The sequence below is a fragment of the Lepus europaeus genome, chromosome 18 (assembly GCF_033115175.1).
Source record: "Lepus europaeus isolate LE1 chromosome 18, mLepTim1.pri, whole genome shotgun sequence".
Classification (NCBI taxonomy): domain Eukaryota; kingdom Metazoa; phylum Chordata; class Mammalia; order Lagomorpha; family Leporidae; genus Lepus; species Lepus europaeus.
Window position 1 is genome coordinate 33,689,651 of NC_084844.1, and position 25,694 is coordinate 33,715,344.

The 25,694-nt window shown below is 46.4% G+C and overlaps 5 non-coding genes across 5 annotated transcripts; all 5 read right to left on the reverse strand.

Moving 5' to 3' along the window:
• Positions 1-172: 172 nt before the first annotated feature.
• LOC133747450 (small nucleolar RNA U3) lies at positions 173-387 on the reverse strand. The gene has a single exon (XR_009864387.1). It is a non-coding gene; the product is annotated as a small nucleolar RNA U3 (small nucleolar RNA).
• Positions 388-6,728: 6,341 nt separating this feature from the next.
• On the reverse strand, positions 6,729-6,892 carry LOC133747379 (U1 spliceosomal RNA). The gene has a single exon (XR_009864333.1). It is a non-coding gene; the product is annotated as a U1 spliceosomal RNA (small nuclear RNA).
• Positions 6,893-11,368: 4,476 nt separating this feature from the next.
• LOC133747402 (U1 spliceosomal RNA) lies at positions 11,369-11,532 on the reverse strand. The gene has a single exon (XR_009864354.1). It is a non-coding gene; the product is annotated as a U1 spliceosomal RNA (small nuclear RNA).
• Positions 11,533-18,040: 6,508 nt separating this feature from the next.
• Positions 18,041-18,204, reverse strand: LOC133747390 (U1 spliceosomal RNA). Its single transcript, XR_009864344.1, has one exon. It is a non-coding gene; the product is annotated as a U1 spliceosomal RNA (small nuclear RNA).
• Positions 18,205-24,378: 6,174 nt separating this feature from the next.
• Positions 24,379-24,542, reverse strand: LOC133747415 (U1 spliceosomal RNA). The gene has a single exon (XR_009864364.1). It is a non-coding gene; the product is annotated as a U1 spliceosomal RNA (small nuclear RNA).
• Between the last annotated feature and the right edge of the window lie 1,152 nt (positions 24,543-25,694).

Sequence of the window (25,694 nt, forward strand, 5' to 3'; positions counted from 1 at the left end):
TCACGAATCCAGAGCATTCTAGTATGTACTGAAAAACCTGAGCTTCGCTAAAAATGAAGTGAAAATCCTATGGAAAATTCATATGTCCCCCAGTAACTATTTCAACAATACCTGCTCCACCACACCCAGAAAAAAAACATTCTGCTTTTGAACACCAGCATTAAAGACGAAAACCACTCAGACTGCGTCCTCCCCCTCTCGCTCCCCGCAGGGAGACGAGAACGATCATCAATGGCAAATGGCGGCCGCAGCGAGGCAGCACCAAGAGCCGGCTTCACGCTCAGGGGACGACGCTGCGCCTCCTCCTCGTGGTTTCCGGTGCTCTACACGTTCAGAGAAACTTCTCTAGTAGCGAACTATAGAAATGATCCCTGAAAGTATAGTCTTGGCCCAACCCGCCCCGCCTCCGCCGGGTCCGCGCACGCCACGCACTTCTGAGTGACGATGAGTTCTCTTGTACTTTTGTTTTCCTTTCATTTTTGGGGGCAGGTTAGACCGTTTGCTTTTTCAGTTATATTTTTATATCGCATAATGATCTGCTCACTTGATACTGTTCAAGATACTGTTTTTACTTTTAAGTAGTTGAGGAACGTGGCAAAGCAGCCCAGTGCATTATTAACATACGTCTCCGCAGCAGCCACTCACACGCCGCCTCTTTCGCCCCGCCCACCGCCCCGGCCCCGCCCGCGGCAGGTCCAGGAGGTTCTGCCCAACCTTCGTGAAGAGATGACTGGGCCGCTGGCTGCGTGGGGAGACCCAGTTTCCTTTGCCTTGGAAGAGAGGAAGAGGTCAAGGCGTGTGCATTCCTAACGTGACACAACCATAGTCGTAGCAATCAGTAAACGGTCGTCTATTGAAGTCCTTCTCCTTGGTAGGCAGTTGAAGGATCAGGATTGATGAGTTCCCCTTTCTTGCAGATGCTTGCTATGGCATCTGAAGGAAGGACATCTGGCAATCAAGACTGTCTGCCACTAAATCAGGAGGTGTTCTTTCTGTAAACCCAATGGTCCCCCGGGGCCAGCCTTCTGGTGCGGTGGGTTAAACTGCCACCTGTAATGCCAATTGGAGTCCCACCTGCTCTGCTTCTAATTCAGCTCCCTGCTATGGACCCCTGCCATCCATGTGCAAGACTGACAAGGAGTTCCAGACTCCTGACTTTAGCCTTGTTCAGGCCAGGCATAGAGGCATTTGGGGAGTGAACCAGCAAATGGAAGATTCTGGCTCTTCCTCTCTCTTTAATCTCTGCATTTCAAATAAATAAATCTTTTTTTTAATAATCTTTTTTTTTAAAGATTTATTTATCTTATTTGAAAGTCAGAGTTACACAGAGAGAGAAGCAGAGAGAGAGAGAGGTCTTCCATCCATTGGTTCACTCCCCAGATGGCCGCAACAGGCGGAGCTGCACCGATCCAAAGCCAGGAGCCAGGAGTTTATTCCAGGTCTCCCATGCGGGTGCAGGGGCCCAAGGGCTTGGGCCATCTTCTACTGCTCTTCCAGGCTATAGCAGAGAGCTGGATCAGAAGTGAAGCAGCCAGGACTTGAACCAGCACCCATATGGGATGCTGGGTCTGCAGGCGGCAGCTTTACCTGCTAAGCCACAGCACTAGTCCCTTAAGATTTAATTATGTATTTGAAAGAGTTGCAGGCCGGCGCCATGGTTCACTATGCTAATCCTCTGTCTGTGGCACCAGCATCCCTGGTTCTAGTCCCGGTTGGGGTGCCGGGTACTAGTCCCGGTTGCTCCTCTTCCAGTCCAGCTCTCTGCTGTGGCCCAGGAGGGGAGTGGAGGATGGCCCAAGTGCTTGGGTCCCTGCACCTTCGTGGGAGACCGGGAAGAAGCACCCGGCTCCTGGCTTCAGATCGGCACAGCGCAGACCGTGGCAGCCATTAGGGGAGTGAACCAATGGAAGGAAGACCTCTCCCTCTGTCTCTCTCTCACTGTCTATAACTCTACCTGTCTAATTAAAAATAAATAAAATACAATAAATCTTAAAAAAAAAAAAAAAAAGAAAGAAAGAAAGAAAGAAAGAGTTGCAGAGACCTTCCATCTGTTGGTTCATTCCTCAAATGGTTACAAGGAAGCCAGGAGCTTCATCCAGTCTCCCAGGTGGGTGCAGGGCCTCAGGACTTGAGCCATCCTCTGCTGCTTTTCCAGGCCATTAGCAGGTAGCTGGGTCAACTGGGATTCCAATTGCCTGCAGCACCAGCATTCCATATGGGTGCCAGTTCAAGTCCCGGCTGTTCCTCTTCTGACCTAGCTCTCTGCTATGGCCTGGGAAGACAGTGGAAAACGGCCCAAGTCCTTGGACCTTGCACCTGCATGGGATACCTGGAAGAGGTTCCTGGCTCCTGGCTTTGGATTGGCAGATGGTGGAAGGCGGATGGAAGCCTTCTCCCTCTCTGCCTCTCTGTAACTCTGCCTTTCAAATAGTCTTTAAGAAAAAGAAAAAACTTAAAATCTCAGTGAACCACAGGTCTCATAAATCTCACCAGATGGAGCGGAACGGAAGGAGAAAGGGAAATCAGCTAAAAGCAAAGTAGGTAGCCTGTGAGAGATCACAGGAGCCTGGTAGTGGCAAGACCTATGGTTTTCCAGCACAAAACAAAAATAAAAACAGCCAGGGTCGGCAGTATGGTGTAGCCAGTAAAGCTGCTACCTGCAACGCCAGCATCCCATGTGGGCACTGGTTCAACTCCCGGCTGCTCTACTTCCAAGCCAGCTCCCTGCTAATGCATCTGTGAAAACAGCAGAAGACAGTCCTAGTGCTTGGGTCCTTGAACCCACGTGGGAGACCCGGACGGAGCTCCTGGCTCCAGGCTTTGGCCTGGCCCAGCCCCAGCCGTTGTGGGGAGTGAATGAGCAGATGGAAGATCGATCTGTCTCTCCCTCCTTCTCTGTAACTCTGGGACGGAAGGAAGGAAGGAAGGAAGGAAGGAAGGAAGGAAGGAAGGAAGGAAACCAGCCTCCTAACAAGGCTTTAAGACTTCTGATGAGCAGTATGACTGCAGTAGCAGAGAACATTTCATGTCTAATTTTACTGTTTAGATTTTTTTCCCAAAAAACTCACTCATAGTTTTATGATGTCCCTGATTTTCCTCCAAACACTATTCAGAAATGTGGGTCAGGTTGCTTCTGTCATCTCAGCACAGTACTTACCTTTCTTAAGAATTTTCTTAACTTTCACATAATTCCCTTGTTTAACATACTCATGAAGCTGAGCCTCCAAGGAGTCATTTCTTAAGGTACCAAGCTGAACAGGACAGGGTACTGGAAGATGAACAGTCCGTGACATCCTGTTTCAAAAGAGAACAACATGCTTATTCTAACTGAGCTAGAAATGCAATGAAGAAACTTAGATTCTTTCACATGTAGAAACTTGCCCACTTTGATAAATACAGTTGTCTCTGGGTATCAATGGAGAACTGGGTCCAGGATACCTACCCCTAACCCCAGTAATCCCTCAATGCTCAAGTCCTTTTTATAAAAATGGTAGAGTGTTCGCACTCTCTCCTATACTTTAAATTATCTCTGGACTATTTATAATATCTAATATATACATACTATATAAATAGTTGTTATACTGTATTGTTCAGGGAAAAATGACAAGAAAAGTCTGTACACATTTTGTGCAGATGCTATTTATTTCTTGAGGATATATTTTTTTTTTAAACAGGCAGAGTGGATAGTGAGAGAGAGAGAGAGAGGCAGAGAGAAAGGTCTTCCTTTTTGCCGTTGGTTCACCCTCCAATGGCCGCTGCGGCCGGCTCATCTCGCTGATCCGAAGCCAGGAGCCAGGTGCTTCTCCTGGTCTCCCATGCAGGTGCAGGGCCCAAGGACTTGAGCCATCCTCCACTGCTTTTCCAGGCCATAGCAGAGAGCTGGCCTGGAAGAGGGGCAACTGGGACAGAATCCGGAGCCCTGACCGGGACTAGAACCCGATGTGCCGGCGCCGTCTTGAGGATATTTTTGATCTTTGGTTGGTTTAATTCATGGATGTGAGACTCATGGATACAAAGGGCCAACTGTAATGAAGGAGATTATGCAAAAATTAATGAAATTCTATGAGATTGATGAGACTGAAGAACTGACTACTCATCAGCATTTCTCTATCTCTCTGTCTCTGCCTCTGCCTCTCTGTAACTGCCTTTCTTTTTTTTTTTTTTTTTTCTTTTTTGACAGGCAGAGTGGACAGTGAAAGAGAAAGAGACAACAGAGAGAAAGGTCTTCCTTTTGCCGTTGGTTCACCCTCCAATGGCTGTTGCAGCTGGCGCACTGCTCTGATCCGAAGGCAGGAGCCAGGTGCTTCTCCTGGTCTCCCATGGGGTGCAGGGCCCAAGCACTTAGGCCATCCTCCACTCCCCTCCTGGGCCACAGCAGAGAGCTGGCCTGAAAGAGGGGCAACCGGGACAGAATCCGGCGCCCCGACCGGGACGAGAACCCGGTGTGCCGGCACTGCAGGCAGAGAATTAGCCTATTGAGCCACGGCGCTGGCCTGTAACTGCCTTTCAAATAAATGGATAAATCTAAAAAAAGAGAAAAATATAACATTGTGTCATTAAGATAATTTTTATTTTTGTTTATCTGCTTTCTCCCATTTTATCTAATTGTTTAATTTTTTATTATTTTTTAAATTTTGGAAACTATTAACTTTGAAATGTTAGAACACAAATATGCAGTCATTATATATTTAAGATTAGGGGGTAGATACGTGGCATAGCAGTTGAGCTGCTGTTTGGGATGTCAGCATTCCATATCACAGCACCTGGTTTGAGTCCTGGCTATTCCACTTCCTGCTAATACGCACCCTGGGAGGCAGCAGATGATGCTGTATATACACGCATATACACATATATACACACACATACATACATATATATACATATACAAAGAATATATATATATAAATACAAAGTATATATAAGTATATACAAAGTATATATAAATAGAAATATATATGGAGAGAGAGAGAGGACAGTATTAAGTAGTGGTTAAATCCATACTTCAGGGCCAGCGCCGCGGCTCAATAAGCTAATCCTCCGCCTGTGGTGCCGGCACACCGGGTTCTAGTCCCAGTTGGGGCACCGGATTCTGTCCCGGTTGTCCCTCTTCCAGGCCAGCTCTCCACTGTGGCCCGGGAGTGCAGTGGAGGATGGCCCAAGTGCTTGGGCCCTGCACCCGCATGGGAGACCAGGAGGAAGCACCTGGCTCCTGCCTTCAGATCAGCGCGATGCACCAGCCGAAGCGTGCTGGCCGCGGCGGCCATTAAAGGGTGAACCAATGGCAAAGGAAGACCTTTCTCTCTCTCTCTCACTGTCCACTCTGCCTCTCAAAAATAAATTTAAAAAAAAATTTCATACTTCAGACTCTGAAGTTCTGGCTCTGTGACCTCCCTGTTACCTTAGAGAAATTATCCAACACTGATACACTTCCATGTCTTCATCTGTAAAATGCAGCTTAAAATAACCAGATGGTTGTTGAGAGTTTCAAGTGAGCTAATATGTGTAGTGTCCTTAGAATAGTGCCTGGCACACCAGGAGTTCTCCGTAGTTGCTAGCTATTACAGTACACAATAACCATGCACAGACATTTTACTTTGTACATTTTGAAACTATACTTGACCATCATTCACACAAAATCAAGTGTTGTACCTACTGCTATGATTTGAATGTGTCCCCCAAAGTTCAGGTATTGGAAACTTGATCGCCAATGTGAAGCTACTGGAAGTTGGGACCTTTAAGAGCTACTTAGGTTATGCTTACTCCCTCCTCATGAATGGAATGAATGCTATTATTGTTGAGGGAACAAAGTTGTTTTTTTTTTTTTTTTAATTCATTCATAGGAATAGGTTCCCTATAAATGGATCAGTTCAGGGCCCATTTTGCACCTCCCACTGTCCCTGTACTTCTCCCACCTCCCACTCCTGCTGCCTCTCATCCTGCAGTGATGCAGAAAAAAGGCCCTTGGGGTCAGCGCTGTGGTGCAGTGGGTTAATGCCCTGGCCTGAAGCGCCGGCATCATATATGAGCACCGGTTCTTGAGTCCCGACTGCTCCAATTCCTATCCAGCTCTCTGCTATGGCCTGGGATAGCAGTAGAAGATGGCCCAAGTCCTAGGGCCCATGCACCTGTGTGGAGACCTGGAATAAGCTCCTGGCTCCTGGCTTTGGATCAGCGCAGCTCTGGGCGATGTGGCAAATTGGGGAGTGAACCAACAGATGGAAGACCTTGGCCAATTGGGGAGTGGAGAGTGAACCATCAGATGGAAGACCTCTCTCTCTGCAACTCTCAAATAAATAAAAATAATAAATCTTAAAAAAAGGGAGGGGGGTGGGTGGAGGGACGTTATGGTGGGGGGAAGCCACTGTAATCCAAAAGCTGTACTTTGGAAATCTGTATTTATTAAATAAAAGTTAAAAAAAAAAAAAAAAAAGAGAGAGAGAAAAGGCTCTTATCCCCTCACCAGACACCACACCCCCCACCTTAGACTTATCCAAATTTATCAATTGCCTAGAGGCCTGTGCTATGCCGCAGCAGGTTAAAACCGCAGCCTATAGCACTGGCCAAATGGAGGCTGCTCCCTTTCTGATCTAGGAAAATAGCAGAAGATAGCCCAAGTACTTGGACCCCTGCACCCCCCATGTGGCACCCAGAACAGACCAGGTCATACCTACGCGTGGAACCAAAAACCTTATGCAAGACATTCAAACCTATTATTTGAACACCAACACCAGGGGAGAGCGCGAACGCAGTCCCCCACTACCACAAATTATGCAGTCGAGTTTCCCACATTTGGGGAAATCGCAGGGGTCAGCACATCCGGAGTGCAATGGATGAGCCTCGCCCTGGGAAAACCACCTTCGTGATCATGGTATCTCCCCTGCCAGGTAAGTATGAGTTGGCAACTTTTCCTGCTACTATACTCCCTTCATCAACATACTGTTTAGTAACGGTCAATTGCAATCCGGGTTGTTTACGTCCTCATTTAGAATCTATAGCCTTTTTCATCACAAATGAATCAGGGTGTATATTTTCTTTTGGACATTCGTCGGAATTCTGCCCTATAAAAAACGAATTACAACCAACCAGCAACCTCTGCGCTCTTATCGACATATCCCCGCCTTCGTGGTGACGTCACACACTTCCAGGCTTGCTTTCTCAGACAGTGAGGAAAGACACCGAGGAGAGTGGCTAAAGACTGTAAAATATCTTGGCTTGGGGTGGGCATCGAGCACAGCGGTTAGGAGCTGCTTGGGACCCCCGCAACCACGAACAGCATGCCTGGATTGCAGTGCCGGCTGTGCCTCTGATCCGGCTGCACCCCGCGGGACTGCTAATTCTGGCTGAAGTACTGGGGTACTTGGCTCCCACGTGGAAGACCCTAAGGTTCCTGCCTTTAGCCTGATAGCTGGCATTTGGTGAATGGGCAGATGAGCGCTTACTGCCTCTCCCCCTTTCAAATAAATATAACAAATAAATGAATAAATAATTTAAAAAAATTATTTGGTTTTTCAGACACACCCAACGTTTTTGGTGTGGATTTGTGAACCTAATTTTGTGACCTGAGGGAGTGATCCAGCTGACCTTACAAGGTTCTAATCATCAGACTGAGAGTCACTTGCTTCTTAAATAGATAAGAACCTCGATGGCCAGTACTGTCCTGGGGTGGTTTGTGCACCGGAATTCCAGGTATGGGCAGAATGCAGCTGCCACCTGCAGGTTGTAACCCCCAGACCAACTGGAGCCCACCTGGCCACCATAAATTCCCTAAAGAGCTCCGCATCACTGGCCAATGGAAGGAAGGTCATGAGTACCACTGACCAACCAGGAACTTGGACACGAGCTGATCAGCCACCACTCAGCCCCAATTTCCGTCTAAAAGAACCTTCACCCCTAACTCCACGAGGAGCCCGGGAATTAACAGTAGCTGCCTGGCTCCTTGCTCTGCACTGTCCAATAAATACCTGCTTTCTTCCACCACCCCAATGTCACTGACTGGCTTTCCGCGCATTAGGGGAGGGGACCTAGTTTGAGGGTTCTACAGCAATCTCTCAACTACTTTGGGGTGTTGCTCAGCAACATCAATGGTATTATTTTCCTCTTGGTACACATGATTTTTTTAAAAAAAAAAGCTTACCCCTTTCTTTGAAAAATACTTTTGGAGGGTATTTTTAATTATTACAATAGTGACAAGTGTCTCTTGTAGATAATTTGGAAAAGACAGGAAAGGTTTAAAAATAAAATAAAATCGGGGGTAAGAATCATCATATTCCCAATCTGCATATATTGAATGGATGAAGTTGTATTCCTTAAATAAAATTTAAAAATAAAATAAAATAAAATCTACCAAAATGCCACTAAGACTAATATTTTGATATTATATGTTGTAATTCAACATTTTATTCCTTTATATTTATTTTAAGGGAATATACTTCCTATGCTGTTCTATAACATTTTTCATTCATTATGCTATACACTAGCTCATTATTAATTCATATAAAAATATGCAGTTGTTCCCTATTATCATTACATATAACTGCCATCAACATATAGACATATTTTTTGTAACTAATTATGGCTTCTTAGAGTAAATTCCTACTTTTCATTGTTATTTCAGTTATCTTTTTTTTTTTTTTTTGACAGAGTTAGTGAGAGAGAGAGAGACACAGAGAAAGGTCTTCCTTCCGTTGGTTCACCCCTAAAATGGCTGATACGCCAATCTGAAGCCGGGAGCCAGGTGCTTCTCCTGATCTCCTATGCGGGTGCAGGGCCCAAGCACTTGGGCCATCCTCCACTGCACTCCCGGGCCACAGCAGAGAGCTGGACTGGAAGAGGAGCAACCGGGACAGAATCCAGCGCTCCAACCAGGACTAGAACCTGGGGTGCCGGCATTGCAGGCGGAGGATTAGCCTAGTGAGCTACGACGCCGGCCTATTTCAGTTATCCTGAGATGTGCTTGAAAGTATTTGGCAGAGTAGAGATGACTTCTCTGAAAAAGAGTTTAAAATTCTTTAGAGGGACCAGTATTGTGACACAGCAGGTTAAATCACTACCTGTAATGTCAGCATCCCACATGGGCAATGATTCAAGTCTCAACTGCTCCACTTTTTCTAGATTTACATATCTGAAAGGCAGAGTTACAGAGAGGCAGAGGCAGATAGAGAGAGCAAGATCTTCCATTCACTGGTTCACTCCCCACATGGCCACAACAGCCAGAGATGAGCCAATCCGAAGTCAGGAGCCAGAAGCTTCTTCCAGGTCTCCCATGTGGGGACAGGGTTCTCAAGGATTTGGGCCACCTTCTACTGCTTTCCCAGTCTTTAGCAGAGCTGGATCAGAAAAGGGGGAGCCGGGACTCAAACCAATGCCCATATGGGATGCCGGTGCCACAGGTGGAGGCTTAGACTATTACGACACAGCAATGGCCCCAAATAAATACATATTTTTAAAGCATTCTTGAGAAACTACTTTTTCCAGATTCATCTTTCACTTTCCCGAACTCCAGATCTCATCTTAATGTCTGAGTTCACAATTATAAAAATGAGGGGTCCAGCCTTGTAGCACAGTGTATTAAGCTGCCTATTGCAGCAACGCTGGTATCCCATATTGGAGAGCCTCATTTCAGTCCCAGCTGCTAAGCTTCAGGTCCAGTTTCATGCTAATGTGCCTGGGAAGGCAGCAAATACAGGTCCTTGCCACTGTTACCCGTGTGGGAGATCCTGATGGAGTTCCTGGCTACTGGCTTTTGGCCTCGGTTGTTGCAGCCACTTTAGGGATGAACCAGCTGATGCAAGATCTGTTTCTCCCTCTCTCTCTGACATTCTTTCAGATAGATATAGATAGATAGATAGATAGATAGATAGATAGATAGATAGATAGACAGATAGATAAGATTTTCAGTGTGTTAAAAAAGTGAGGTAGGCTGGTGCTGTGGTGCAGCAGGTTAAGCTGCCACCTGCAATGCTGGCATCCCATGTGGGTGCCGGTTCAAGTCCCAATTGCTCCATTTCCAATCCAATCTCTGCTAGGGTGCCTAGGAATGCAGAGGAGGATAACACAAATGCTTGGGCCCCTGTACTCATGGAGGAGACCCTGATGAATCTACTGGCTCCCGGCTTTGGCCTGGCCCAGCCCTGGCCGTTGTGGCCATCTGGGGAGTGAATCAGCAGATGGAAGACTCTCTCTCTCTCTCTCTGCCTCTCTGTAACTCTGCCTTTCAAATAAATAAATCTTTAAAAAAAAAAAAATCTACTTGGGCCTCCTATGTGAGTGGCAGGGGGCCCAAGTACTTGGGTCATCTTTTATTGCTTTCTCAGGTACATTAGCAAGAAGCTAGGTACAAAGCAGAGGAGCTGGAACTCAAGGCAGCACTCTGAGACAGGATGCTGGCATTGCAAGTAGCAGCCTAACCCAATGTGCCATGGTGCTGGACCCAGTAAGTCAGACTTTTTTTTCTGATTAATAAGGAAATCAAATCCAGAATGTGCATTTAAAGTGTTCTGAGCATAACATTTGGCATCGGATAGACTTAGGTTCAAATTGTGATTTTAGCTATCTGAGCTTGAACTTACTCTTGAGGGAGGATATTTTATTAGCAACAATAATAGTGAATACATATTCACACACATATATAAATGATATATACACATTTAAAGAATAAAACTATACTGACCAACTAAATCAATGATCCAAACCAAATAAGCCAAGATGAAAGATAACATCCTCTCACTATTCTTCAGAGTTCCTGCTCACTTCACAATATCTCTGAATTGTCCATGTGAACTCATATTTTGTCATGACAGACAGACAGACATGCCCCTCAATTTGCCTCACCTTCATCTCTGAATTTCCATCTGTTTGTCTCAATGGGATTAGGGAAGAGCTGACACTTGGAAATACAATGATACTGTGTATATTCTGTAATTTGTAAAGCTGTATGTAACCAGTGACTGAAAAGGTCTGTAATTCAACACATCTGAATGTAATTGTCAGCTACTACTGGGAAACCTGAGCAACTCCACAGTGACTCTGAATTGCAGAGAGCAGAAGCCATTGACTCTAGTTGAGCTGCTGCATTTCCCATTACAGGTACTCAATTAATACCCATAGTGACTCTATGTAGACATTTGCTGGATAATCTCAGCTACACAGCATGAGCCAGCTCAACCAAATCCAAGGGGATCCTTCCTCATCTAACTACCTTTCTAATATTACTCCACAAGATGTCACTTCATTTCCACAGGTAGAAATTACACTTAACTATTTACTTGGGTAGGCACAGCTTTGTAATCTCTAAAACCCCAAAGAATCAAAAGCCACCTGTTAGTAATGAGCTAGGAAGTAACAAAACTGTTGTTTCAACATCATTAACCAGGGGAGAGCGCGAACGCAGTCCCCCACTACCACAAATTATGCAGTCGAGTTTCCCGCATTTGGGGAAATCGCAGGGGTCAGCACATCCGGAGTGCAATGGATGAGCCTCGCCCTGGGAAAACCACCTTCGTGATCATGGTATCTCCCCTGCCAGGTAAGTATGAGTTGCAGCCGCCCCCAGCACGGGCCCAGTGCTGCATACACACTGTACAGTTCGGGTCATTCCTGAAACGACTCTGGGGCTTTACCTGCGTATTACCAACCAAAAGAAAATAGATTTTCACACTACAGCTTAGTACTTGTGATAAAGATGATAGACTATGTCTTCAGGGAACGCGCTTCCAAAATCGCTCGGAGTCTTTAATCTACATACTCCACCTCCCGGCGTCACGTCATACGCAGGCCCAGCCCTGCGGGGCGCACGACAGCGGCTTCCTCTCGGCGGACCGCGCCGTGTATCCCGTTTAGCTGCTCCTCCTGCCCGCGCAGAGGGAAGTGAAACCGGGCTATTTTTCTGACAAAAACGCAGCCCTCCCCCAGCTTTTCGCGTAGCCAAAGACCTTCAGGTAGACAGCTGAGAGCTCAACTTTAGCAAACGGGCATGGATAGGATTTTATTCCCCGGACAACTTCATGCCTTCCCTGTACACTGACGCTCCAAGCAGACCAGCTCTGTTGCAAGCGAGGAGCAGGGCGTGCTAGCTGGGTGTATGTACTGCAGAGTAGGGGTTCTGGAACCCAAGATCTGGACTGCAACTCAGTGTTCACACTGGACAACTCTAGACAAGGTTCTAGCCACTGAACCTGTTTGGAAAATACGCATCCCTGACCTTGGAGAAGTACTTGTGAATTAAACCAAATAAAGTAGCAAAACAACAGCCTAAACTGTAACACATAATTATAACTTGTGAATCTGGCAACCCAATGAAAACCTGAAAACAAACCAATACTAACAGCCACCATCCACTACTGAGTGCTTACTATGCGCCCCACTTTACATGTTATCTTTGTAACTCAGGTGGGAGTTAGAATCATCGCTGTTTCACAAATAAAGAACCCTGAAGCATGACAAAACTTAATTGCTTGCCAGACTTTAAAAACCCTTTGCCTTCTCTCTCTCTCTCTCTGTCTCTCTCTCTCAGCACTCATCTTTTGGTTCACTCTCCAAATGCACAAAATAACCAGGACTGGGCCTGGCCAAAGCTACCCTTGAGTCCCAGCTCCAATCCCAATTCCAGCTTCCTGATGATGTGCACCCTGGGAGCCAGTGATAGCTCAGGAGTTGTGTTCCCAGCTGGAAATCCAGGCTCCTAGTTTTGGCCTGGCCCAGCCCTGTCTGTTGGCAGGTTTGGGAGCAGAACCAGCAGATGAACAATGGATCTCTGTCGGTCTCTGTCTCTCTGCCTTTCAAATAATAACTGCTAAACAAGGAGGGAGGGAAGGAACTTAGAGACAAAGGGATAAAGGTTTTTTTGGACAGGCAGAGTTAGTGAGAGAGAGAGAGACAGAGAGAAAGGTCTTCCTTTACTGTTGGTTCACCCCCCAAATGGCTGCTACAGCCGGCACGCCGCGCTGAACCGAAGCCAGGAGCCAGGTGCTTCTGGTCTCCCATGGGGTGCAGGGCCCAAGGATTTGGGCCATCCTCCACTGCCTTCCCGGGCCACAGCAGAGAGCTGGACTGGAGGAGGAGCAACAGGGACAGAACCGGTGCTCCTACCGGGACTAGAACCCGGATTGCCAGCACCGCAGGCAGAGGATCAGCCTAGTGAGCCATGGCGCTGGCCAGGGATAAAGATTTTAAGGAGAGGCTCTCCAAGTTTGGACAAACTCCAAAAAGATAAACTACTGGATGGAGACCTTCATTCATTACTCAGAAAAGAATGAAGAGGCCCACTTACAGAGAAAAACAGAAATGTCTAGGAGAAAGCATCCTGCATTTGAGTGCATTGGCCTAGTCACATCAGATGCAATTTATTTACTTGTTCAGTTTCTAGGTGGGTCCCTTCAAGCGGAGCCTGTATTTATAAATTTACTCTATTTTCTTTGTTTCATTTTGTCCTCCTTTGGCATTTAGTAAAATGCTGACTTTTTTTTTTTGATAGGCAGAGTGGATAGTGAGAGAGAGACAGAGAGAAAGGTCTTCCTTTTTTGCCGTTGGTTCACCCTCCAATGGCCGCTGCAGGCGGCACATCGTGCTGATCTGAAGCCAGGAGCCAGGCGCTTCTCCCAGTCTCCCATGCGCGTGCAGGGCCCAAGGACTTGGGCCATCCTCCACTGCCTTCCCGGGCCATAGCAGAGAGCTGGCCTGGAAGAGGGGCAACCGGGATAGAATCCGGCGCCCCAACAGGGACTAGAACCCAGTGTGCTGGCGCCGCAAGGCGGAGGATTAGCCTGTTAAGCCACGGCGCCAGCCAAATGCTGACTTCTAAGGAGGAGTTATTCAAGAGACCTATACAGTTCAATACTGTGACTATACTTAATAACTATCTATTGTTCTCTTGAAAATTCCTGAGAGTAATTTTTTTTTTTTGCTAATCTGTCTTTAAGATGTATTTATTTGAAAGACAGAGTGACAGAGAGAGAGGGAGAGACAGAGATCTTTGATCTGCCAGTTCACTCCCCAAATGGCTACAGCAGTGGTGGGCCTAAGTACATGGGCCATCCTCTGCTGCTTTCCCAGGAGCATCAGCAGGCATTTGAATTGGAAGCAGAGCAGCTGGGACTTGAACTATTGCTCCAATGTGGTATGCCAGTGTTGTAGACAGCAGTTTAACTCACTGTTTCACAATGCTGGCCCCTGGTCAATCTATTTTAGATAGAGCTCATATCCTCTGGTTCACCTGCTGAATGCCCATGACAGCTGGGGCCAGGCCAAGTCAGAAGTTGGGAGCTGGAAGCTCAATCGAGGTCTCCCACATGATTAGGTGGGAGGGACATAGTACCCAAGCCATCACTTGCTCCCTACCAGGATGTACATTAGCAAGAGGCTGAACTCAGAAGCTGAACCTGGGACTCAAACCCAGGTAGTCTAATATGGGATGTGGGCACCCCTAGCTTAAAAGCTTATCTGCTAGGCCAAATGCCCACCCTGACAGTGATTTTAAGTGTTTTCACCACAAATAAGTGATAAGTATGCCAGGTAACACATATGTTAATTAGTTCAATTTAGTCACTCCATAATGTATTCATATTTCTAAACAATATGCTATATACAATAAACATAAATATTTTTTCTTTGTCAATTAAAAGAATGCCAACCTGAAAGGTGTGAGGAAAAAGGAGGGGGGAGCTTCAGTTTTGGAGTGCAGCAGGCCCAAAGCTTGGGAGAGAGAGATTGTGCAGTGAATGAATGCAATGGAAAAAGCCAACAGAGCAAACTAGAACTACATTAGGAGTCAAGTGCATCCAGAGCTGAGGCTGGCTCAGCAGTTAAGTGAAAACTCAGACTTGATGGCAAAAGGGAGACACAGAAGAGTTTTCAGGTGAGTAATGATTGGTTGCTTTTTACTTTTTTTTTTTTGACAGGCAGAGTGGACAGTAGAGGGAGACAGAGAGAAAGGTCTTCCTTTTTGCCGTTGATTCACCCTCCAATGGCCGCCGCGGTTGGCACGCTGCGGCCGGCACACAGCGCTGATCCGATGGCAGGAGCCAGGTGCTTCTCCTGGTCTCCCATGGGGTGCAGGGCCCAAGCACTTGGGCCATCCTCCACTGCACTCCCTGGCCACAGCAGAGAGCTGGCCTGGAAGAGGGGCAACCGGGACAGGACCGGTGCCCCGACCGGGACTAGAACCTGGTGTGCCGGCACTGCAAGGCGGAGGATTAGCCTACTGAGCTGCGGCGCCGGCCTGCTTTTTACTTTTTATAATAAAGATATATTTACTTACCGGAAAGACACAGAGAGAGAAGGTGATAGATCATGCATCCATTGGTTCATTCCCCCAAATGGCCGCAATGGCAAGGGCAGGCCAGGCAGAAGCCAGGAGCTTCATCTGGAACTCCCAAATGGGTGCAGGGGTCCAAGTAGTTGGGCCATCTTCCACTGCTTTCTTGAGCCCATTAGCAGGGAGCAGGATTGGAAGTGGAGCAGCCAGACTGGAATCGGCACTCATGGGGGATCCTGGTGTCCCAGGCAGAAGCTTTACCCACTACACCACAATGCTGGGCCCCGGTTAGGCTTTTTATCTATTTTTAAAGAAAGATTTATTTGGGGCCTGTACTAATGTGCCTGGGAGGGCAGTGAAAGATGGCCCTGTCCACTCACATGGGAGATCTGAATGGAATTCCTAGCTGGCCCAGCACTGACTGTGAAGTGATGGCCATTTGGGGAGTAAACCAACAGATGGCGATCTCTGTGTTTCCCCACCACTATCACTCTGCCTCTCTTTTTCTTTCTTTCTTCTTTTCTTTTCCTTCCTTCCTTCCTTCCTTCCTTTCTTTCTTTCTTCCTTCCTTCCTTCCTTCCTCCCTCCCTCCCTCCCTCCCTCCCTTCCTTCCTTCTTTCCTTCCTTCCTTCTTTCTTTGACTTATTTACTTATTTGAAGGCAGAGTTACAGAGAGGCAGAGGTAGAGAGAGAGGTCTTCCATCTTCTGGTTCACTTCCCAGATGGCTGCAACAGCAGAAGCTGTGCTGATCCAAAGGCAGGAGCTAGGAGCTTCTTCTGAGTCTCCCACGTGGGTGCAGGGCCCCAAGCACTTGGGCCATCTTCTACTGCTTTCCCAGGCCTTAGCAGAGAGCTGGATCGGAAGTGGAGCAGCCAGGACTCAAACCAGTGCCATATGGGATGCCGGCACCCAGGTGTTTCAAAACTTCTCCACATTTAAACAGTTCTCAATGACAGTGGCATTACTCCCAAAGGGAAGTCTTGAAAATCTGTGGGGATGTATTTCGTACAGTCATGCCAAACGCTTGCATATTGAGGGAGATCAGAATAGGAAATCCTAAAATATACTTGAGTTTATTTCTAGGTGGCTATTCTGAGGCACTGAAGACACAAGAATGACACTAAAAAGTAGTCCTTTTGTAAAAGTAAACTCACACCTATATATGTTAGTAAACAGCGGGTGCAACGAAGGTTTTTCTATCTATTTGTCTAGGAAAGATCTTTTCACAAGAGATTGGGGATCTGGCATTTAGCCCTGACCAAGACTATTGCAGGTGACCTTCAGATGACTGTTACCTGGGAGACATTATCTGCATAGGACAACCTTTGTTCAGTAGTCCCTCACACTTCTATGACATGCATTACCACCTACCCACCCCGGAAACCTGAAGCTCCTATTTCTGTAGCTCAAAATGCTATTTGAGTTTCAATCATCTGAAAGCCTCATACTTTGTTATCTCATGTCTCTGCCTGAATGAAAGGAAAAGCTTCCCCTGAAATGCAATGACGACAAACAGATTACACAGGAGAAGATACATAGATCTATTATGTGCTTAGTGGTGATTACAGTGCAGTTACCCACTACCCAAACAAATTGGGAGCTTACAATGCTTTTTCATAAGGTAGGGAAAGAAGAGGCAATGAGAACAATTTTTAGGGAGACAGTGAATGATTTTTAGAGAAATTCAGTGGGCCTGGAGAAACATACAATGACCTGGGACAAAGTCCACTGAATTTGCAGAACAGATAATGGATTGTAAATGATTCTCTTTAGTACTGAATGGACCAAAATAGAAAGCAATAGTATGTGGCAATTCCTCCATCCCATCTTGGGAGTGTTCTGTAATAGCAGGAAGCTGGAATTAGAACCAAAGCTGGAGGCCAGTGCTGTAGTGCAGCGGGTTAAAGCCCTGGTCTGAATCGCTGGTATCCCATATAGATATCGGTTCTAGTTCCAGTCGCTCTTCTTCCGATCCAGCTCTTTGCTATGGCCTGGGAAAGCAGTAGAAGATGGCCCAAGTGCTTGTGCCCCTGCACCTGAGTGGAAGACATGGAATAAGCTCCTGCCTCCTGACTTTGGATCAGCACAGCTCTGGCCGTTGCAGCCAACTGGGTAGTAAACCAGAGGATGGAAGACCTCTCTCTCTCTCTCTGCCTCTTCTCTCTCTTTGTTACTCTTTCAAATAAATAAATCTTTTTTTTTTTTTTTTTTGAGAGGTAGAGTTACAGAGATAAACATCTCCCATCCACTGGTTCACTCCCCAAATGGACGCAATGGCTGGGGCTGGGCAGGCCATGAGCAGGGAGCTGGAGCAGAAGTGTAGCAGCCAGGATTCGAACTGGCACCCATATGGAATGCCAGAGGCTTTAACGCAGTAGACAAGGCACAGCCCCTGTTAAATGCTTAAGTAGAAAGGACTAACAAAATAGTGACCCAAAACTACAATGCAATTGGTTGGATTTAGAGAAAAATCACTGTTCAAGAGAATAACATACCTGACTATTTCAGAATTCAAATCAACCTAGAGAACCAGCACAAGAAACCTAATTGCTCTTTTCTCAAAATAGCAAATATGATCCAGATGGATGCCCATGCTGAGGAAAATCACCTCAGTCACATAGCAAAAAAAAAAAAAAAAAAACCTCAGCAGACAATGCTCTAAACCAAACCAGCACATATACCTATAAGCCTCTCTAAAACAGACTCCTTCACAAAAGCGGTTAGCTCCTGTACACGCTTTTTTTAAATTTAGCCTCCCCACAATGACTTCTTTTATAGACTACAGGAAACAGGGGAGAGCGCGAACGCAGTCCCCCACTACCACAAATTATGCAGTCGAGTTTCCCACATTTGGGGAAATCGCAGGGGTCAGCACATCCGGAGTGCAATGGATGAGCCTCGCCCTGGGAAAACCACCTTCGTGATCATGGTATCTCCCCTGCCAGGTAAGTATGAGTTGCTCAGTCCTGAGGTCTGTCACAGCCTGCTGTACACAGCACTAATTACATATGGTCTCCACATAAATGTTTGGCTAAAAGCCGCATATAATGATGTGAAATTAATCAAAACACTCTAAAACCTATGAAAAAATCAGCAGCCTTTGAAAGTTCCCCAAATTATACTCTGAGACATACAAGCGTGGAAGAAGCACCCTTTCCCAGTCTGCACTGCAATTCTTCATCTACATATCACCCGCCTCCACAGATGACGTCAGCCCTGGGACTCGCTTCTCGCATTCACAATCAGTCCTTCCTCTTTCCCTAAAGAGAAAGCTTGTAGACAGCATAATGGCATGTGATAATTTTTTCTTTGTAAAGATTTATTTATTTACTTGAAAGGCAGAGTGACAGAAAGAGAGATCTTCTATCTGTTGTTTCATTCCCCCAAGTGCCTGCAACAGCTGGGTCTAGGCCAGGCTGAAGCTAGGAGCCAGGAAAGCCATCCATGTCTATCACACATGTAGCAGATACACAAGTACCTGGGCCATCCTCCTCTGCCTTCCGAGGTGTATTAGCTGGGAGCTTTATGGGAAGCATCGAGAAGCAGGGACTCAAACTGGCACACCCCAAATGGGTTGCCAGCAGTACAAGGCTAGCCCTATAATTCTTGCTGTTTCTTTTCACCTTGCAGCCTACTAGTACACTATTGTTGACATTTTCTTTCATAAACGTAGTAATCAGATGCTTATTTTTTGAGTGTGAATATATGTGATAGTAATAAAGTTATATGTAATTATATTTAATAGTACTAAAAATAATAATGGTAGTAGTAGCTGGGAACACGTACATGGCAGACACTGTTCTAAGTATTTTACATAAAGTAAACACATTAATCCTCATAATCATTCTGTGAGGTAGGTACAACTGTTATCTCCATCTTTACAACAGGCACAGAAAGAGTACCTTTAAATTTAATAGTATATCCAGCCTTATTCCACTTGATGAACAAATTTTTTAAATGCTCACAGTCGGGCCTGGCGCCGTGGCTCACTTGGCTAATCCTCCGCCTGCAGCGCCAGCATCTCATATGGGCACCGGGTTTAAGTCCCAGTTGCTCCTCTTCCAGTCCAGCTCTCTGCTGTGGCCCGGGAGGGCAGTGGAGGATGGCCCAAGTGCTTGGGCCCTGCACCCGCAGGAGAGACCAGGAGGAAGCACCTGGCTCCTGGTTTTGGATCGGCGCAGCGCCAGCCGTAGCGGCCATTTGGGTTGCTGAACCAACGGAAGGAAGACCTTTCTCTCTCTCTCTCTCACTCTGTAATTCTACCTGTCAAATAAATAAATAAATAAATCTTTTAAAAAAAAATGTTCACAGTCCATTTCATCCATTCATTCAACAAGAGTTTGCTGTATTCCTATTGTTAGGGCCTTAAGAGTGGTAAACTGTGTAAGGATTAATCTCTCTTTCCGAAGAACACAGAACCCAGGGAAGTAGAAAAGATAAGGCAAATGAAAATGAGAAACCCAGGGCCACCTGCAGTGCTGGCATCCCTTCTGAGTCTCGGCTACTCCACTTCCGATTCAGCTCTCTGCTAAAGTGCCTGGGAAAGAAGCTGAAGATGGCCCAAGTTCTTGGCCTCCTGTACCCCTGTGGGAGATCTGGAAGAAGCTCTTGGTCCCTGGCTTCAGATCAGCCCAGCTCTGATCATTGTGGCCACTGGGGAGTGAACTAGTAGACGGAAGACTCTCTCTCTCTCTCTCTCTCTCTCTCTCTCTCTGTAGCTCTGCTTTTTAAATAAATCTAAAAAGAAAGGCAGGCAGGCAGAAAATGTGAAACTTGCTCTAGTGTTCCTCTTTATCTCTTATCTCAAGTAGAATTCCTATTCATTGCACCAGCCTGTGATCAATCATTCTTTGAGGCAAGAAGCCCCTGCCAAGGATAGCAGTTTCTCACGCAATGGATCCTTTCTAACCCTGGCTGCTATAAAAAGAACTAGAGATGGGTCGATGCCATGGCTCACTTGGTTAATCCTCTGCCTACGGCGCCGGCATCCCATACGGGTGCTGGGTTCCAGTCCTGGTTGCTCCTCTTCCAGCCACAGTCTTTGCTGTGGCCTGGGAAGGCAGTGGAGGATGGCCCAAGTACTTGGGCACCTGCACCCGCGTTTGAGACCAGGAGAAAGCACCTGGCTCCTGGCTGTGGGTCGGCATAGCTCCAGCCGTGGTGGCCATATGGGGGGTGAACCAACTGTCTACCTGTCAAATAAAAAAAAAAAAAAAAAAGAGAGAGAGAGAGAGAGAGAACTTCTCTAGAGGAAGTTAGGGCAGGCTCCCTAGAAGCGATGACATTTAAGACAGGTCTTTTTTTTTTTTTTTTTTTTTTTTTTTTGACAGGCAGAGTGGACAGTGAGAGAGAGAGACAGAGAGAGAGGTCTTCCTTTGCCGTTGGTTCACCCTCCAATGGCCACTGTGGTAGGCGCGCTGCGGCCGGCGCACTGCGCTGATCCGATGGCAGAAGCCAGGTGCTTCTCCTGGTCTCCCATGGGGTGCAGGGCCCAAGCACTTGGGCCATCCTCCACTGCACTCCCTGGCCACAGCAGAGAGCTGGCCTGGAAGAGGGGCAACCGGGACAGGATCGGTACCTGACCGGGACTAGAACCCAGTGTGCCGGCGCCGCAAGGTGGAGGATTAGCCTAGTGAGCCGCGGCGCCAGCTTAAGACAGGTCTTAAGGAGTGTGAAGACAAATGTAATATTATTTATGAAAGAACAACAAAAGGTATGAAGGGAATAAAAGGGTACCTGGGAACTGGGTTGGAGGTTAAGGGCACGTTTCTATGCACTATTTATCAAGAAGTCTATATACATGTAATTAAAGTAAATGTTAAGGAATGAAATAAAAGGGAGACAGGACTTGGCCCTGTAAAAAATGGGCACTGTAATCCAAGAGGAATGTGTTCTACCTAGATACTACACACCTGGCCAGCAAGAGGTATGGAAAATACTTTTTTTTAAAGATGTATTTATTTATTTGAAAGTCAAAGTTACACAGAGAAAGAAGGAGAAGCAGAGAGAGAGAGAGAGAGAGAGAGAGAGAGAATCTTCCATCCTCTGGTTCAATCCCCAGGTGGCTGCAACGGCCAGAGCTGCACTGATCTGAAGCCAGGAGCCAGGTCTCCCAAGCTGGTGGTGGTGCAGGTCTCCCACGTTGATGCAGGGGCCCAAGGACTTGGGCCATCCTCTACTGCTTTCCCAGGCCATACCAGAGAGCTGGATCAGAAGTGGAGCAGCCAGGACTCGAACCATTGCCCATATGGGATGCTAGCACTGCAGACTGGGGCTTTACCCGCTATACCACAGCACCGGCCCCGGGATGGAAAAATTAATCTGCCTATAGTACCAACTTAGAGGAAAATGAAACAAAGAGCTATCATAGATTTACCACGGGCTAAGAGTGGAGATCTACAGAACTCTAAATGTTTTTGAGGAGATAGACAGTAGAGTCAAGGTCAGATCTGGCTGGCTCCATGGGCAAGTGAACTGTGTACTAGCTCAGGGTCCTGCACTTGGGACTCCTTACTTGGTTCATTAAAAAAAAAAAAAAGATTTATTTATTTATTTGAAAGAGTTACACAGAGAGAGGAGAGACAGAAACAGAGAGCGAGGTCTTCCATCCACTGGTTCACTCCCCAGTTGGCTGCAACAGAGCTGTGCCGACCCAAAGCCAGGAACCAGGAGCTAATTCTGGTCCCAAGGACTTGGGCCATCTTCTACTGCTTTCCCAGGCCATAGCAGAGAGCTGGATTGGGAGTAGAGCAGCTGGGTCTCAAACCGCCGCCCATATGGAATGCCAGTGCTTCAGGCCAGGGCATTAACCTGCTGCACCACAGCGCCGGCCCCTCCTTACTTGGTTTAATACTCTGCTACCAACACCTTTGAAATTCTTTTTAACAAGGAGCTCTCAGGACCTGCGTTGTGGCACACTGGGTAAAGCTGCAATGCCGGACGGGATGTCAGTTCATGTCCTGGCTGTTCCACTTCCGATCCAGCTCCCTGCTAATGGCCTGGGGAAAGCAGCAGTAGATGGTCCAAGTGGTTGGGTCCCTGCTAACCACGTGGGAGACCTGGAAGAAGCTGCTAGTATCAGCCTGGCCCAGCCCTGGTCTTTGTGGCCATCTGGGGAGTGAAACAGCGGAGAAAAGATCAGTCTGTCTCTCCTCTCTAAAACTCTGACATTAAAAAACAAAGGAACAAGAAGCTCTCATTAACATTTTGTAAAGGGACACAATACATAGTCAAGGGAGGAAAGGTGATGTACATTTTGTAGGGAAGTTCAAACTTTCCCTCTGAAGGTTCAATATTTGAATCTGCTGAGATAAACTGTGAATGGACAGAATAACAGTAGAAAAGCCTTAACAAATGTATTTGATCATGGTTTTATGTGATGGGAGAGGCTTTAAAGACCCAAGGTAAACTATCCATTTATATGCTTAGGTTCAGTGAAGCTTGGACAGCTGAACAGAAATATGATTGGATAAAAAGGATATGATGATAATAATAGACTGAGTGGGGACACAGCAAGGCCTGTCCAGATTCTTCCCCTCTCTTCCTTCAGGGTAGGGGACAGGACCCTTCCTGGAATACAATGGGGGGTCTTAAGACAATCAATCAAACATAATTTCTTTATGGCCAACTTTTTAAAAATTTATTTGAAAGAATTCGAGGAGGAGGGAAGGAGATAGATATCTTCCATATGCCGGTTCCTCTTTCCTCCCCTCCCCCCCCCCCCCCCGAAATGGCAGCAACAGGCTGAAGCCAGGAGCCAGGAGCTTCATCTGGGTCTCCCACGCAGGTGCAGGGGCCCATTAGAAGGGAGCTGGACCAGAAGTGGAGCAGCCAGGACTCAAACTGGCACTCAGATGGGATGCCAGCATTGCAGAGGCAGCTTAACCCTCTAGGCCACAGTGCTGGCACCCTATAGGCAACCCTTACACAGCGAAGTAGGGAAAAGTTAAGAGCAATACTTTTGGGTTTTATGGCTGGCTTTGCAGAAAAGGGGCTGTGGTTTCTCTAACACACTTTGGGGAAGAGGGATTCTAGTTTCCATTGCTTGCCTTGGGGAAGAATGAGCCGGAGAGACACAGTATGGCAGAAGATTGGACCAAAACTTTAATTTTGAGACTTTCATTTTTGGGTGTCTCTTTTATTTTTTTAAATATTTATTTGAAAAGCAGAATTACAGAGAGGCAGAGACAGAGACATTATACAGCCTATTTCACTGCCAGCACCCTGCATGGACTTCACAAGTGAGCTGTACTGGTCACTTCTGTCACAGGAGGACTTCCTGAAGCTCATGCCTGCTTACTTTAAACCCACCAAAAAGAATGTTCCATGGGGAATCTCCTTGAGTAATGCCTTGGACCACAACAAAGACTTGGATCTATGTTTGTCTTTCAGACCCTTTCTCCCAGTGATGAACCTTTTGTGTGACCTTCAAGCATAGTATGTACCTCCTAAACCTATAGGTAATAACATTCCTCCCTCCCCTATTTTGTATCTGTCCTAATCTTTGAAAGGGTGTCAGTGAAGGTGTGCTCTCCATCTTAAAGATCCTAAACCAAAATAATATGGCATGTCAATTTATGCAAAAAATCCTAAAGCACTCACCATAAAAAATTAAAAAAAAAAAACCTTTAAAACATTCATAAGTTCACAGGAAATACGATCAATACTTTAAACCAATATATTTCTTTGAAATAGCAAGACTACTTGGAAAATGAATTTTTAAAATCATTTTACAAGTAAATGATTCCATTTCCTAACATTTACATGTCTACTTTCTAATAATTTCTAATAATTCTCCACATAGTCTACACACCCCTAATTTCCTTAATGGGTTAGGATAAAGTTTTGCTTATCATCGTCTTTCCAAATGAGAAAAGTAAGAAAACTTTCAAGTAGAAACGAACTAAAATTATACCATATGTAAGGGAATGGTACAAAGATGAAAGCATTGAGGCGCGTGAAAAGCCAGATAAGAGAAAAAGATTAACCACACCCGGTGTGCAAGAGGCTAACTTCAACAAAAAGTAGAAGGAGAACAACAATTTCCAATCCGCTGCCAATAAAACCAGAGCATCTACATGTCCCAACAAGTTGTCTCCTCATGATTCTGTTTTTAAAACTGAAAATACAGGGGAGAGCGCGAACGCAGTCCCCCACTACCACAAATTATGCAGTCGAGTTTCCCGCATTTGGGGAAATCGCAGGGGTCAGCACACCCGGAGTGCAATGTGTGAGCCTCGCCCTGGGAAAACCACCTTCGTGATCATGGTATCTCCCCTGCCAGGTAAGTATGAGTTGAGGGGGGTGCTTGACATGTTATCCTCAGATTCCATACACTCTACAGATAGGGTCACTAAATTTACAAAGTTCCAGACCATCACTTGTGACATAGAGGTTTCTCCAAAATTTAACAGCCAAAAGATAACATTTTGTATACCGAAATACTTTCAAAAACCCAAGAAATGTATGTGGAGTGTGGACAAGACCAGAAGACATAGCGCTCACATACATAGCTCAGCCCCTTTTGGTGACGTCATAAGTGCCCGACGAATATGAGGCTATTGGCAAAAATGTCGGTGATCTAATTCTCGTGATCTATGAACCTTACTTCATGTATGTGGCAAAGCACATTTTGCAGACGTGATTAGAAATCTAGAATGGTGGCCAGCGCCGTGGCTCACTAGGCTAATCCTCCGCCTAGCGGCGCCGGCACACTGGGTTCTAGTCCGGGTCGGGGCGCCGGATTCTGTCCCGGTTGCCCCTCTTCCAGGCCAGCTCTCTGCTGTGGCCCGGGAGTGCAGTGGAGGATGGCCCAAGTGCTTGGGCCCTGCACCCCATGGGAGACCAGGAGAAGCACCTGGCTCCTGCCATCGGATCAGCGCAATGCGCCGGCCGCAGTGCGCCTTCCACGGCGGCCATTGGAGGGTGAACCAATGGCAAAGGAAGACCTTTCTCTCTGTCTCTCTCTCACTGTCCACTCTGCCTGTCAAAAATTAAAAATAAATAAATAAATAAATAAATAATCTAGAATGGAGGGGCCAGCGCTTGGTTATAGCTGGGAAAGCCATCAGTATCCTTTATGGGAACCTGCTGGAACTTCAGCCGTTCTACTTTCAATCCAGTTAGCAGCTAAAGGCTGGAGAAAGCAGTGGAAAATAGCCCAAGTGCTCCGGTTGGATACTCCGCACCCAACATGAAAGATTCAAAGTTCCTGGCTATAGGATTGAGATCACCCAAGCTCTGGCCATTATAGCATAAACCCGAGGTGGAAGGCGAAAATTTCATAAGTCTTTCAAAAATGTAATACTAACAAGGGTTAGGATTATGCTGAAGCAAGAAAGCTAGATAGTACCGTACATCAAACGTGTCAAGAGAACACCAACCATAAAAAAACCCGCAAAGCCCTAAAGCTATCATGCTCTTTTTTTTCTGGGCCACAAAAGC